The following is a 12986-nucleotide window of genomic DNA, read 5'->3' as shown; positions in this document are numbered from 1 at the left end:
ATTGTGTTTGACAATCGGGTGAACTGATTGACTCACTCAATGTATTTGTAGTTGTACTGACATGAGACGAGATCAAGTGGTATGTAAATACAAGGGGACTTAATCAGTTGTCAAATCTAAAATTTCTTCCTAAATATGACCAAAAGAATGACACAAACAAATTGAGTTAACCTTCCAACGTCGTCGTCATCAGTTAAATTTCCTTTTCGTTTTTTCCCTCCAAAAATAGAAAAAGATAAACACAAAAAATCGTTAACAGTTATTCGCGCGGCAAGGCGCCGAGACAGTTGAGTTAACCTTCCTTTAAAACTGCGTCTCCTCCTAATCCTACTTGGCATTACCGAACAACCGCCGCGTGTCATGCAGACTCCGGTCACCATCTCGAGAAAGTCCGAGCGCCGAGGTCCCATCCATCTTCTTCTCCGTCATTTCGCTTAGTCTGAAACCCTAATCTTCTCCAATCTTCAGAGCCAAACAGGAGAAGTCACAGCCATGGCGAACCCAAACCCCGTTCCCAAACATCCCCTCTACCAGGAGATCATCCAATCGAACCCAGAAGCTCCTTCAATCCCTACCTCCTCAGCCCCAAATCTCTACCCTTCCCTCGACATGAAAGACCTCTGCGAAAATCTTTTCCCCGAATACCTTAACCCTACCTACCAATACCCACCCTCCGCCCCGCCCGAGGCGTCGGATCCACCCGAAGCTCCGCCGTCAGCTCCACCGGTGGCCACCGAAGAGGTTCTCATCAAAATCCCCGGCACCATTGTTAATTTAATCGGCACGCACTTCAGTGTCGAGCTCGCCTCCGGCGACTTCACGATCATACGCCTCGTCCATGGCGACGACATCGTCGCAGTCCTCGCCCGAGTCGGCGACGAGATCCAGTGACCTCTGGCGAAGAACGAAGGCGCTGTCAAGCTCGACGACTCGCATTACTTCTTCTCACTCTACGCTCCGCCGGATTCCGACTCCGGGTCCGAGTCGGACCCTAAATCGAAGGCGAACGATCCGGACAGTTTTTCGAACTACGGATTGACGATCGCGTCAAAAGGGCAGGAGGGATTCGTGAAGGAATTGGATGGGATTTTGAAGAGTTACTGCAGTTTTTCAGTGCAGAAGGTTTCGGACATGGCGCGAAAGAAGGGGAAGCTTTGGACGACACCCTTGCGTTGGAGACCTCGCCAGAGGAGTTGAGCTCGGAGAAAAAGGAGTTGGAGGAGCGGAGCGCCGCATATTGGACCACATTGGCACCGAATGTGGCGGATTACAATGGAATGGCTGCCAAATTGATCGCACCCGGTTCAGGGCAGCTGATCAAGGGCATCTTGTGGTGTGGGGATGTGACGGTGGAGAGATTGAAATTGGGGAATGAGGTTAGGAAGAAGCGGATAGACCCGCGTTCGAATAAGGAAGTCAGTCCCCAAACCATGAGAAGGATTAAAAGGTACAAAATTTGTGTGTTGTTTGTGTCTTTGATGGATGCATTAGTCCTGGTTGTCTATTGAAACTTGTGAAATTTTAAGACATAAATTATGGAAAATTATGAATCTTCGTACTTAGATTGATGCCCGAGACTAATATTTGTATTTGGGGTTTGGTCCTTTATCTTCATATCTTCATAAGTACTAACCTTTCGTACTTAGATATTAGTTGCAAGTATCTGGACATTGCCTTGTTGTTCTACAGCTCTGTCTATGAACATTAGTTTGAAGACAAGGGTGCCATCTTCTAGTTGAGTGTTTGGGTTTTTGCCCTTTTCTTTCTGGGGTCGATAGAATGGTTTTGATCAAGAATCTAACTTTTACTTGTTCTGCAGGGTTAAGAAGGTGAGCAAAACGACACAGAAAGTTGCAGCCGGTGTCCTTTCTGGGGTCTTTAAAGTTTCTGGATTCTTCACAAGTTCGGTGGTAAACTCCAAAGTGGGAAAGAAATTCTTCCGTCTTCTGCCTGGGGAAATTTTGCTAGCATCGCTGGATGGATTTTGTATGTTGATCATCTCAGTACCTTGATTTTGATGCTTTCTTAATAACAGGCTTTCTAAATCTTTCAATTAAAACCTCTATCTTGCCGTTCTGTCATAATTTCATTAATACTTTCACTCTGAAAGATACACAAACTGTCCGTATAAATGTGTCATTTCATTGCTGCTTGTATTGGAACTCCGGTGAGCTCGTTTATAAATTACAAGAGTGGTGAAGATATTTCCCGAACAAAAGTTTTATTTTTGACCTTTAACTGTAGAAGGGTAGATCTTCTTGCAGCTAAAGAGATTTTTCTTACCGCTATCACTGCGAGTGACCGTGTACTTAGCCAAAAGCCTTTAGATATATAACTATATTTTACTATTAGGTAGATCTAAACATGCCATCATAGATGATGTATTAATTGTCTTTACCTTTTGTGTTTCTGTAATCTTATATGACTGTTTCCAATCAGATGGTTGAATTTTAATGTTTACATGTTCCTGTAACTAGGCGAAGTGTGTGATGCTGTTGAAGTAGCCGGGAAAAATGTCATGTCAACGTCGTCTACTGTGACAACTGAGCTCGTCTCCCACAGGTAAGGTTCACCAGATGCTTGATGCTAGAGTAATGTAACAGTAAATGAAACAAATAAAGACTGAAAAGATATGCACGATTCATGTGGACAGTGGACCTACTATTTTGGCTCACTATAAATTAGGGGATGCATTGCAAGAGGTTATTAACATTTGTGTTGGTTTCGGATCAACAAGTTAACCCTCGGTTTCAAACCCTATATGTTTGTTGCCGGTATCAACTATTGCCGGTAGCAATAGTTGATGGCCTACTCCACGCTTTTCAAAATTCATCAGACGAATGGTATGCTTCTGTGATAGGGTGTAAACGTTTGAGTATGACTGTCCTGCAGGTATGGTGAACAAGCAGGTAAGGCTGCAAACGACGGGCTTGATGCAGCAGGACATGCTATAGGAACTGCATGGACTGTTTTTAAGATCCGAAAGGCACTCAACCCGAAAAGCGCTTTCAAATCCTCCACCATAGCCAAATCTGCTGCCAAGGCAGCACCTGAGGAGGTAAGGACTAAGAAATCCAAATAACTTGTTCTGGGAATCTTCATTTAAGCACTTCCAAATTGTACTTTTGTATATTATTCTTGCAAAAATATTAGTCAAAACGAAAATATTTAAAGTATATAATTGAGTTTAAAAAAGATGGTAAACACTATGTTTTAGGAAACATTGAAATTTTATCATGACAATCAAATGAGCAAATGATTTCAGATTAAATTTATTTTTTGCAAAGATGATTTATAAATGAAGTCTTAAAAAATTGACCACGTATTCATATCACATTGGTGTTCCACATGATGTGACAAATGATTCATACAATCATCAGCCAATAAGATGAATTAATTGAAGTGTCATGTACACAACATTTGTCAGATTAAATCGTATACTAATGTGGTCTCCATAGCATTTTTCATTGTGTTTGTATAAATCACCATACAATTTATAGCAATATCTTACCTGAAAAAAAGTTCTGAAACAGATATTGGCACTTGGAATAGTGAAAATTTTGAAAGTTAAATTTTGGTTTAGCTTTTGTATGATTTAGGTTTTTCTGAGCGGCAATTTGAAGTCCTATTTCCACTGAATCACACAAGAAATAATAAAACCATATTAAGCTTTTTAACTTTTTATTATTAATTTAGTTAATTTGTTGGTCTTGGGACACTAAATATGGATTAGCCTATGGATTATATTATTATTTCTCAAGCTTGAACAATCAAGCTGAGCTGAAGTTTTTCTCGAGCTGTCACATGAAAAATTTCAAGCTACTCACGAGTTTTACAAACCAAACACACCAATGCTCAAGTTTGACTTGTTTCTTAATTGAGCCGAATTAAACTTGGTTTAAATCTTTCACGTACCAAATTTTAACGAACCAAACAAGAGCCGAACATGACGCAAGCTTGAACTTTTCGAACCAATTTACATCTCTAACCATACTAATGGTGCAGCTGCCACCTGCGCACCCACCATCGGTGTGTCCAATTCTATGACCGATCATGCTACAGGTACCACTAATATGGACCCAATAGTATAATCCAACACAAGTGTGAGTGATTTTTTGTTTTTGGAAAACAGGATATATCATTATCCGGACAAAGATGCCAAAGTTACAGAAAAGCCTACACCGAGGCAAACAATTGATAAATACTAGAAAAGAGTAGTGTGAGAAGGTCACATTGAAACCACGCATCCGCATCTAATGCTAGAACGTCCCTCCTCACACTACCACATGCACTTAGGGAGACATTAAAGACCATCATTACATAGAACAGGAACAAAACGGAATATGAGGGTCTGTTGACCCAGACAAGGTCACATACTTCCCTACAAGTGTGAGTGATTGATCGGTGGACCCAAACACCTCTTGGAACTTGCCAAGCGTACACGCTACACCCCCTTTTCTCAATCCTGCAATCCCGTCATCGTCACGTCCAACCTTCGTGGCTACCAACAACAAAAAGCCAAAATATTGTACACATTCCTTTGTACATTCAACGAAGTGCGCTCTATCGCATACAACAACACATTCAAATTAAACAAGATTGAATGAAATCAGATACATTTACTGTTTGTTGAATGTGCTGTCGTGTGCGACAAGACAGCTGCACTTGAGAATTGGCTTTAATTTTAGGCCACCGGTTCCTCATGACCTCAAGGACATTTTCAAGTCATTAGCAACGAATCAAATCTCTCTTTAGTGTAAATCCTCTCACGTGATATATTCTTGCCCAAAGCCGATTTATGCATCAAAGTTTCTCCACTTCATTTGCTTGTCTGATTCCAAATTACAAAGTTTTCTCACCCTCTAATTTTTGTGTGTGATTAATTTGAGAGATTGTTGTTATCTCTCCAAATTAAGAGATAATAATATAATTGGCATCGATAATCCTCTCCGACAATGTCCTTGTTCCCACGAATTGGAATTCAAATAATTGACATTGAAAATCTTACCTAAGATTTTTCATCATTACTGCTTAAAGTGCAAGAGGTCGCACTTGGTGCGATGGCAAGTGTCTTCGCCCATGAGTGGTAGGTCTCGGATTCGAGACTTGGGAGCAGCCTCTCCATAAATGGGGGTAAGGCTAGCCGACATTCACCTCTCCCAAACCCTGCGTAAAGCAGGAGCCTTGTGCACTGGGTACGACCTTTACTGCTTAAAGTGCAAGGACGTGTCATGATCATGATACAATGATTTACCTTAACAAAACTGAAAACATCCATTTTTCGGTTTTTCATATAGAATGACTCATTATTCTTTACAGGAAAATTATAGTTTGATCTGTGCATAAACTGATTATTTGTGCTTTTAACTAAGGATAAAGTCTGGATAACTACCAAACATTTAGAGGTGATTCCAAATTGTAGCTTTTTAAAACCTTCCAAATAACTACCTGAAAGTTTTGAAAAATGAATATCTATTAGGTTTACTAGTGTTCAATGATGACATTGACATATAGTAAGCGAGTTTTAATTTTCAAGTCATCTATGGAGATTTAAATCTCCAAATTGACGCCATTAGCTAAGCAAATTTATGGTTTAACTCTACTAAAATGGGTTGGGGATTAGAACTCCAAAGATGTATAGCATTTGTCTACCTCATCATTTTGCTAGTAACGTCATCACTTAATGCTGGTAAAATCCTCGGTAACGTACCAAATGTCTAATTTTCAAAATTTTAGGTAGTTATTTGAAATATTTAAAACGGTTGAGATTAATTTGGAATCATCCTAAAAAATTGGGTAGTTTTTATAATCATCCTAAAAAATTGGGTAGTTTTTATACTTAACTCTTTAATTATTATTGTTATTTAAAAAAAAAAGACCAACTTGAGGTAGAAAGACTCATAAAGACATTTTAGTCCTTTTAATTATTTATTAAATATATCAGTTTGTGATTTGCATGACGAGCTTGTTGAGACATTTCAGCCCCCTTAATTAATTATTAAATAAATAAGTTTGTGATTTGCATGACAAGCTTGTTGAGAAGAACGCTGAGAAACTTATGTGTCATGTCCCATTCATACTCAATGATTTAGTATAGTGCTCATACATAATGCTAGTACATTGTACCGCAAACATATAGGTTGTCCCCCATATATGCGACTTTAGATAATTTGGGTGTGATACTTTATGATCGGAGTAGATCTCAATGAGATTTCAAAGCAAAATGCTGTCGTTTAACTAGGAAAAGCATGTAATTATCTATACTACTATAAAAGGCCAGCAGCCTCATTTGGGATCATGCACTTCACCAAAAATAAATGGGATAAAAATGCACTCCAAATAAAAAAAATCAAAAACAGCCCAAAATAATGCATCAAATTATATAGGGGTATTTTCATCATATAAACAGTGTTTTTTATAGTTTTTTTTTGTGCAATTTTTTTATTTTTTTTTATAATTAGTACCTCACAATGGGCTATCAATAGTGTGATTTAATCATTTGTTTATTAAATATTATTTTTTCTATTTTTAAACACATTCAAAACATCTTAAGAGGCGTAATGCTAGTTATAAAAAAAGGTCTTTCGCACGCGCATTATAATGTGATTCAATTAGTTGTCAAATGATTTTTTTTTAACAAACGATATTAACTACACTAAGGGGGGAGGCCCGGAGGGGTTGGGCTTAGCGTCACAATGGATTAATAATAATGTGATTCAAAAAAATGTGTAGTTGCGCGTAGCACGTCTTGATTCAAAAAATGTCTTTTGCACGCACATAAGCACGTGCATGAAGACTAGTGTCCTTGATAATGCTAGGAGAAATGCTAAGGAGCATCTCTTAATAGTACGACTCCTTATAGACTCTCTACCACTTCATATTTTTACACAATATTTTATAATATTAATACGAAAATTAACAAAGAATTGTAAAGTGGCAGAGAATTCACAAAGAGACTTACTTTGAGACAAATTCCTTAGCATTTATCTAATGCTGGTGCTTAAGTTGACCCGAGTCTTTTCACCTTTTAACCTGCATATTTTTTTTAACTCGGATCCGTTAATCCACGTATCAAATGGACTTCGTGCTGGAAGCCATTTAACATGTAAATTATAAATCGAGTACATAAAAAATATCCCAAGTACTTAATCAAATATTTAGTCAACATCTCTAGAGAAAGAGGATGTGCCACCATCCATAATAATATCATTTCCTAACCTTTTATTAGGTCATCCAAGAATAAAAGCACATAAACCCTACTTGATTTCTTATAGTTAATTATTTTTTGCCTAGAAATCAAAAAATGATACTACGAATCACTATGGGGTGACTTATTGGTTGGTGATAGATTTCAAGCCTGTATTTCACAAGGTACGTTCTAGATTTGAATTCTAGCACTAATAAATCACACGTTGGTGGTTCGGAGTAGGCTGAAATGTCTTTGTGAGGCCTTTCAGCTTCCAAAAGAGTAGATTGTTGTGACAAAGTCACTAATTAGTCCCCTTTTAAAAAAATAATACGTACAAAAGTGATTTATAAGAGAATCTTGAACCTAAACCAGAAACATACATACATACATAAAAACAACTAAATGAAAAGTTTATGCATGTATATGAAATTGACATTTGTTTGTAAAGAGAAAATATTCCTCGTACGTAAGGAATCGAGTGCTTTTAAAACCTACAATGTGATTAGCAGTAGAGCGTGTAGTTTACATAAAAAATACTCCCAACATACATGATAAGTGATAACTAGTGAATGGTGAGTTGGATCACAAATCCCACGTTCTAGATGATGAATTATCAAAGTCAAATTATATGTGCACGCCCATTTATCTATTTTGCGTTAGTCCGTACATCCAATTAATTATTATTGCCGCCTTCGACACCTTCATCTTATCGTAAAAGAAATGTTATCAGCAGCAGCTACCCCCACTCGCCCCGAAAAGCTTATGACAGTCTGGTTTAATTTTTTTTTTTAAAGCAGTTTTTCAGGAAAAAAATAATAATTGGGGCTAAAATATATTTAGTAAATGAAAAAAAAAAGGTGTTATGAGTGTAAAACAACAAAATTTAGAAACAAATCTATCCATGTTTCTCAAAAGCACCTTTTTTTTTTGTAATAAGAGATGGGTGAATAGCATCAATTAATGAAACTTTCATATCGACAATTCTACTCAGTATTTTTTTTTTCTTCTTAAAAGCGTTTTTAGCATTATAGTTTACCAAACACCCACTTGTTTTTTTTTTCACAGCTGTTTATTCTCACAACACATCAAAAACAGTTTTGGAAAGAAAAAAAAAAAGCTGTTTATTCTCACAGCACAACAATTTTTTTTATGAAAACTTCAAAATCTAATGGTAGGGAAATTTGACTAATTACACAAGTTTATGGGGTAATTGTCAGAGTAAAAATTTAGGAAGAAAATTGGCACTAGCTTACAAATTCAGCGAACAAATCAGAAAATACCTCTTGTTTTAATCTCCCTACAAGTTGGGTTGCAACTTACAACATTTTAATGTCACCTAGTAATCTAAATGGTGATTAGAGTCTAATTACCATTGGATTATCATTGGATGTGAGGTTTTATTTACCATCAAAAGAGAATTGGAGGTCGAATTAGGAGAATTGATACTTTAGATGCAGGGTTGAATGATTTATATTTGAAACACTCTTTTAGAGCACTTGACAAGATATTGAAAGATGGAAAAGTTTTGGGTAAAGTACAAAAAACTACCTCAACTATTGGTGTCACGATACTTTCATACCTCATCTTTTAAAATTGACAATGTCATACTGCATCTTACGAATTTGTGACAATGTCATACCTCCGTCAGTTTTTCTGTTAATTTCTCTGTTCAATGCTAACGTGGGCCAACACGTGTCCCACTCACTAATCCAGCTGGATTAAAAAATAATTAAATATATTTTTAATAATTAAATATTAAAAAATTAAGAATAAAAAAACAAAAACAAAAATTCCTAGGGGTGCGGCATCCTTTCCTTCTCCCGCACCAATTTCATTTTTTTTTGTTCTTCTCTCTCCACCTTCTTCTTCATCTTCTTCTTCTTCTCCTGTGCCAAAACTGGATGGCTTATTATATTAGCACCCCACAAATTGTTGAATAAACCCTACATACTTAATACACCTCACATTTACTTTTTCAATTAAAAATTATCTTAATACACCCCACTTTCTTCCCTATAATACCCTCACACCCCACATTCTTAATATACATCTTACATTTTCTATACACACCCCACATTTTTTATACACCCCACATTTCTCAAATCTTATAACAGTCATTTTTAATTTTGCCGAATGATTTCAAACCATTTAAACTTTAGTTTGCCGAATGATTTCAAATTGAATGATTTGAAAAAATGTTTAGGTTCATTTGAATGTTTTTCAATAACAATAATAATGATTTCAAAGCTTTCGAAACACCAATTTCGTGTTCTATTCGTCAAAAATAATTTTTCTTAATCAACATGTTTGTAGTTTCATTACTTAGAGTTTTATTCAACAATGGAGGATGTGAAGGGTTTTGATAGTTGAATGAGATAAATAATACGTTAAAAGTTAATTTTATTATTATTTTTTAAATCTAATAAGGTCAAAATTGTCATTGCATAGTAGAGTAAATAAGTCATTAATATTAAATTTTAATGTGGGGTGCATTTAACATTTTGTGGGATGTTAATATAAAAAGCCAAACTGGATTTGTCACTTTTTTTTTTTCGTTTTCAATTTTTTTTGTTCTTCTCTCTCCTCCTTCTTCTTCTTCATCTTCTTCTTCTTCTCCTGGGCCGAAACTGGATTTGTCACTTTTTTTTTCTCGTTATTCTTCCCTCTCTCCTTATTCTTCTTCTTCTTGGGCCGAAACTGGGTATGAAATTTTTTTTTCTTTTTGTTTTTTGTTTTTTGTTTTTGTTTCTGGGTTGCAAGTAGAGGGAAAAGGGGACGAAGATGAAGATGGGGAGGAGACAGAGATGGTTCTTCTTCTTCTTCTTCTTGGGCCAAAACTGGGTTCGATTTTTTTTTTATGGGTTGCAGGTAGAGGGAAAAGGGGAAGAAGATGAAGATGGGGGAGGAGAGATGAGTGCGTGTTGGGTTGGGGGGGGGGACAAACTAGGTTGGCAGAGTGAGGGAGTGGCGAGAAAGGGGGGAGAGAGAGAGAGAGGAGAGAGAGGGTGGTGGAGGACGGGTGGGAAGGGGTTTTGGGTTGCAAAGAAGAGAGAGTGGCGAGAAAAGGGGGAGAGAGAAAGGCGAGAAAGGGGGGAGGGTGGTGAAGGACGGGTGGGAAGGGGTTTTGGGTTGCAGAGAAGAGAGAGTGGCGACAAAGGGGGAGAGAGAGAGAGGAGAGAGTGAGAGAGTGAGAGAGATTTAATATATATATATATATTATTATTATTATTATTATTAAAAATATATTTTATTATTTTTTAATCCAATTGGATTAGTGGGTGGGACACGTGTCGGGCCACGTCAACATTTAACAGAGAAATTAACAGAAAAACTGACGGAGGTATGATATTGTCACAAATTCGTAAGATGCGGTATGACATTGTTAATTTTAAAAGATGAGGTATGAAAGTGTCGTGACACCAATAGTTGAGGTAGTTTTTTGTACTTTACCCAAAAGTTTAAAACCAAGAGTTCGAAGATAGGGTTAAATGACGGTATTGTAGGACACTATTTTCCCTTAAGTAACTTTTGTTGATGCACAAAACCGGAGATCTTGGAACAACGTAAATCCGACCGTGAATCTGCATGAAAGTAAATAACACAAGATGTATCGTGGTTCACCTCAAGGTTTGGGCTACATCCACACTGATATTGTATTTATCTGAGAGGTGAGGGAGAGAACCTCTGAATATGAGAGGGGATGTGAAAGGGGTGAGAAGGCTTAAGAAATGGTCTCCTCTAATTGTGAGGGTGATGAGTCATTTTATAGACTAAGGGCTCATCACTTATTACATATTTGCCCCTTCCTTTATCACATAATTACATTTAAGTCCCCTGAGTATTTGTACGAGATCTAAATACGGAGGCCCTAAATATGGTATAAACAATAGTCCCCCAAGTCTTTAGTCAAGAGAGTATTTTGGCTGGAGACTTGAAATTTAGTCCATGCGTGGGCCGAAGTAACTAGATGTCGTCTAGGACTGATACTCGATATGAGGAGGTGTCCAATCCGAAATGATGCTCAACTATCACATGTTGCGAGGCTGCTCAGCTTGTGGCTTATGTTGCCTTGGTTGGCTCGGCTTGTGGCATTGAAGGTAAGGGAGTCCCTTTTATAGAATAAGGGCTCGCTCTTCAATACATAAATGATGGGCTAGAGTTGATGCTCGCGGCGAGGCGGTTGCTCAGTAGGCTACGATGCTCTCTAATGGTGGTGATGGAGTCCCTTTTATAGAATAAGGGCTCGCTCCTCAATACATAAGTGATGGGTTAGGAGTGATGCTCGCGGCGAAGCAGTTGCTCAGCTGGCGGCGTTGCTCTCTAATGAAGGTGAGGGAGTCTCTTTTATAGAATTAGGGCTCACTCCTCAATACATAAGTGATGGCTAGGAGTGATGCTCGCGGTGAGGCGGTTGCTCAACTGGCGGTGTTACTCTTTAATGAAAGTGAGTGAGTCCCTTTTATAAAATAAGGGCTCGCTCATCAGTACATGAATAATGGGTGCTCTCTAATGAAAGTGAGGGAGTCATTTTTATAGAATAAGGGCTCGCTCATTAATACATAAATAATGGGCTAAGTCCCCCAAGTATTTTTCATGAGAGCCAGTTAAGGCCCAATATATGGTACATAATGTAGTCCCCCAAGTCTTCGATCAATAGAGTATGTTGGCTGAAGACTTCAAATTGAATCCATGTATGGGCCGAAGTGGCGGTTGTTCGGAGGCGGTATTTGTATACCCTGCACTGAAGCTTTGTAGGTGAAGCTTTGCAAGTGAAGCTTTGAAGCTAGAGCTCTGTAAATGAAGCTTTTGAAGCTGGAGCTTTTGTAAATGAAGCTTTTGAAGCTAGAGCTCTATAAATAAAGCTTTTGAAGCTAGAGCTCTGTAAATAAAGCTTTTGAAGCTGATTAACATGAGTGATGCTCATGGATTTTGTCCTGAGTGATGCTCATGAATGTTGACATGAGTGATGCTCATGAATGTTGACATGAATGATGGTCATGAATGTTTATGTATGATTGTCATGAGTGATGCTCATGAATGTTTATGTATGAATGACATGAGTAATGCTCATGTATAATTTGGAGTACTGGGCGTACTTTTGATCACCTGATTGGTGGCATGAAGGAGAGTACGGGTTGTACATTTCATCACCTGGTTGGTGGCATGAATGGCTAGTTGCAAAATGATATTAGAGTACGGGTTGTACATTTCATCATCTGGTTGGTGGTAATAGCGGCAGGTTGTCGAATAATTTTGGAGTACTGGGCGTACTTTTGATCACTTGGTTGGTGGTAATAGCGGCAGGTTGTCGAATAATTTTGGAGTACTGAGCGTACTTTTGATCACCTGGTTGGTGCTAATAGCGGCAGGTTGCCGAATAATTTTGGAGTACTGGACGTACTTTTGGTCACTTGGTTTGTGATAATAGAAGGTCTGGCTCTTTTGGGCATATGGGCCTTTGCTCTCCACACAACATTCCAGCCCATTTATTTTGGGCTTTGCCGTTTTTTTTTTTTTATTATTTTTTTATTACCCTCTGATGGAGTTTATACAGATGTCTTCGAAAGATAAGAAAAATAAATCACATTATACAAAAACAAGAAAAGCAAATCACATCATTATGGTAGGGTGTTTATTCCTTACTTTTGCTTTCTCTTTTGCTTTCTCCTTTCTTTTCTGCTTTGCTTTTGTTTCTGTTTCCAACTGTGTTTCTTTGCTCAAGTAGACATATCCTCTGGGCCTTCAGAAAGTGATTTCACATGGCTACCACCCTATAAAGAAGATGTTTCTTGAAGCA

The 12986-nt window shown here is 37.8% G+C and overlaps 1 pseudogene; it reads left to right on the top strand.

The window, feature by feature from the left end:
- Positions 1-492: 492 nt before the first annotated feature.
- LOC126586282 (protein EARLY-RESPONSIVE TO DEHYDRATION 7, chloroplastic-like) lies at positions 493-3271 on the top strand (annotated as a pseudogene).
- Positions 3272-12986: the final 9715 nt, after the last annotated feature.

The sequence above is a fragment of the Malus sylvestris genome, chromosome 2 (assembly GCF_916048215.2).
Source record: "Malus sylvestris chromosome 2, drMalSylv7.2, whole genome shotgun sequence".
NCBI classification, from domain to species: domain Eukaryota; kingdom Viridiplantae; phylum Streptophyta; class Magnoliopsida; order Rosales; family Rosaceae; genus Malus; species Malus sylvestris.
The sequence above is the reverse complement of the archived record's forward strand: the minus strand, read 5'-3'. Positions and strand labels throughout refer to the sequence as shown.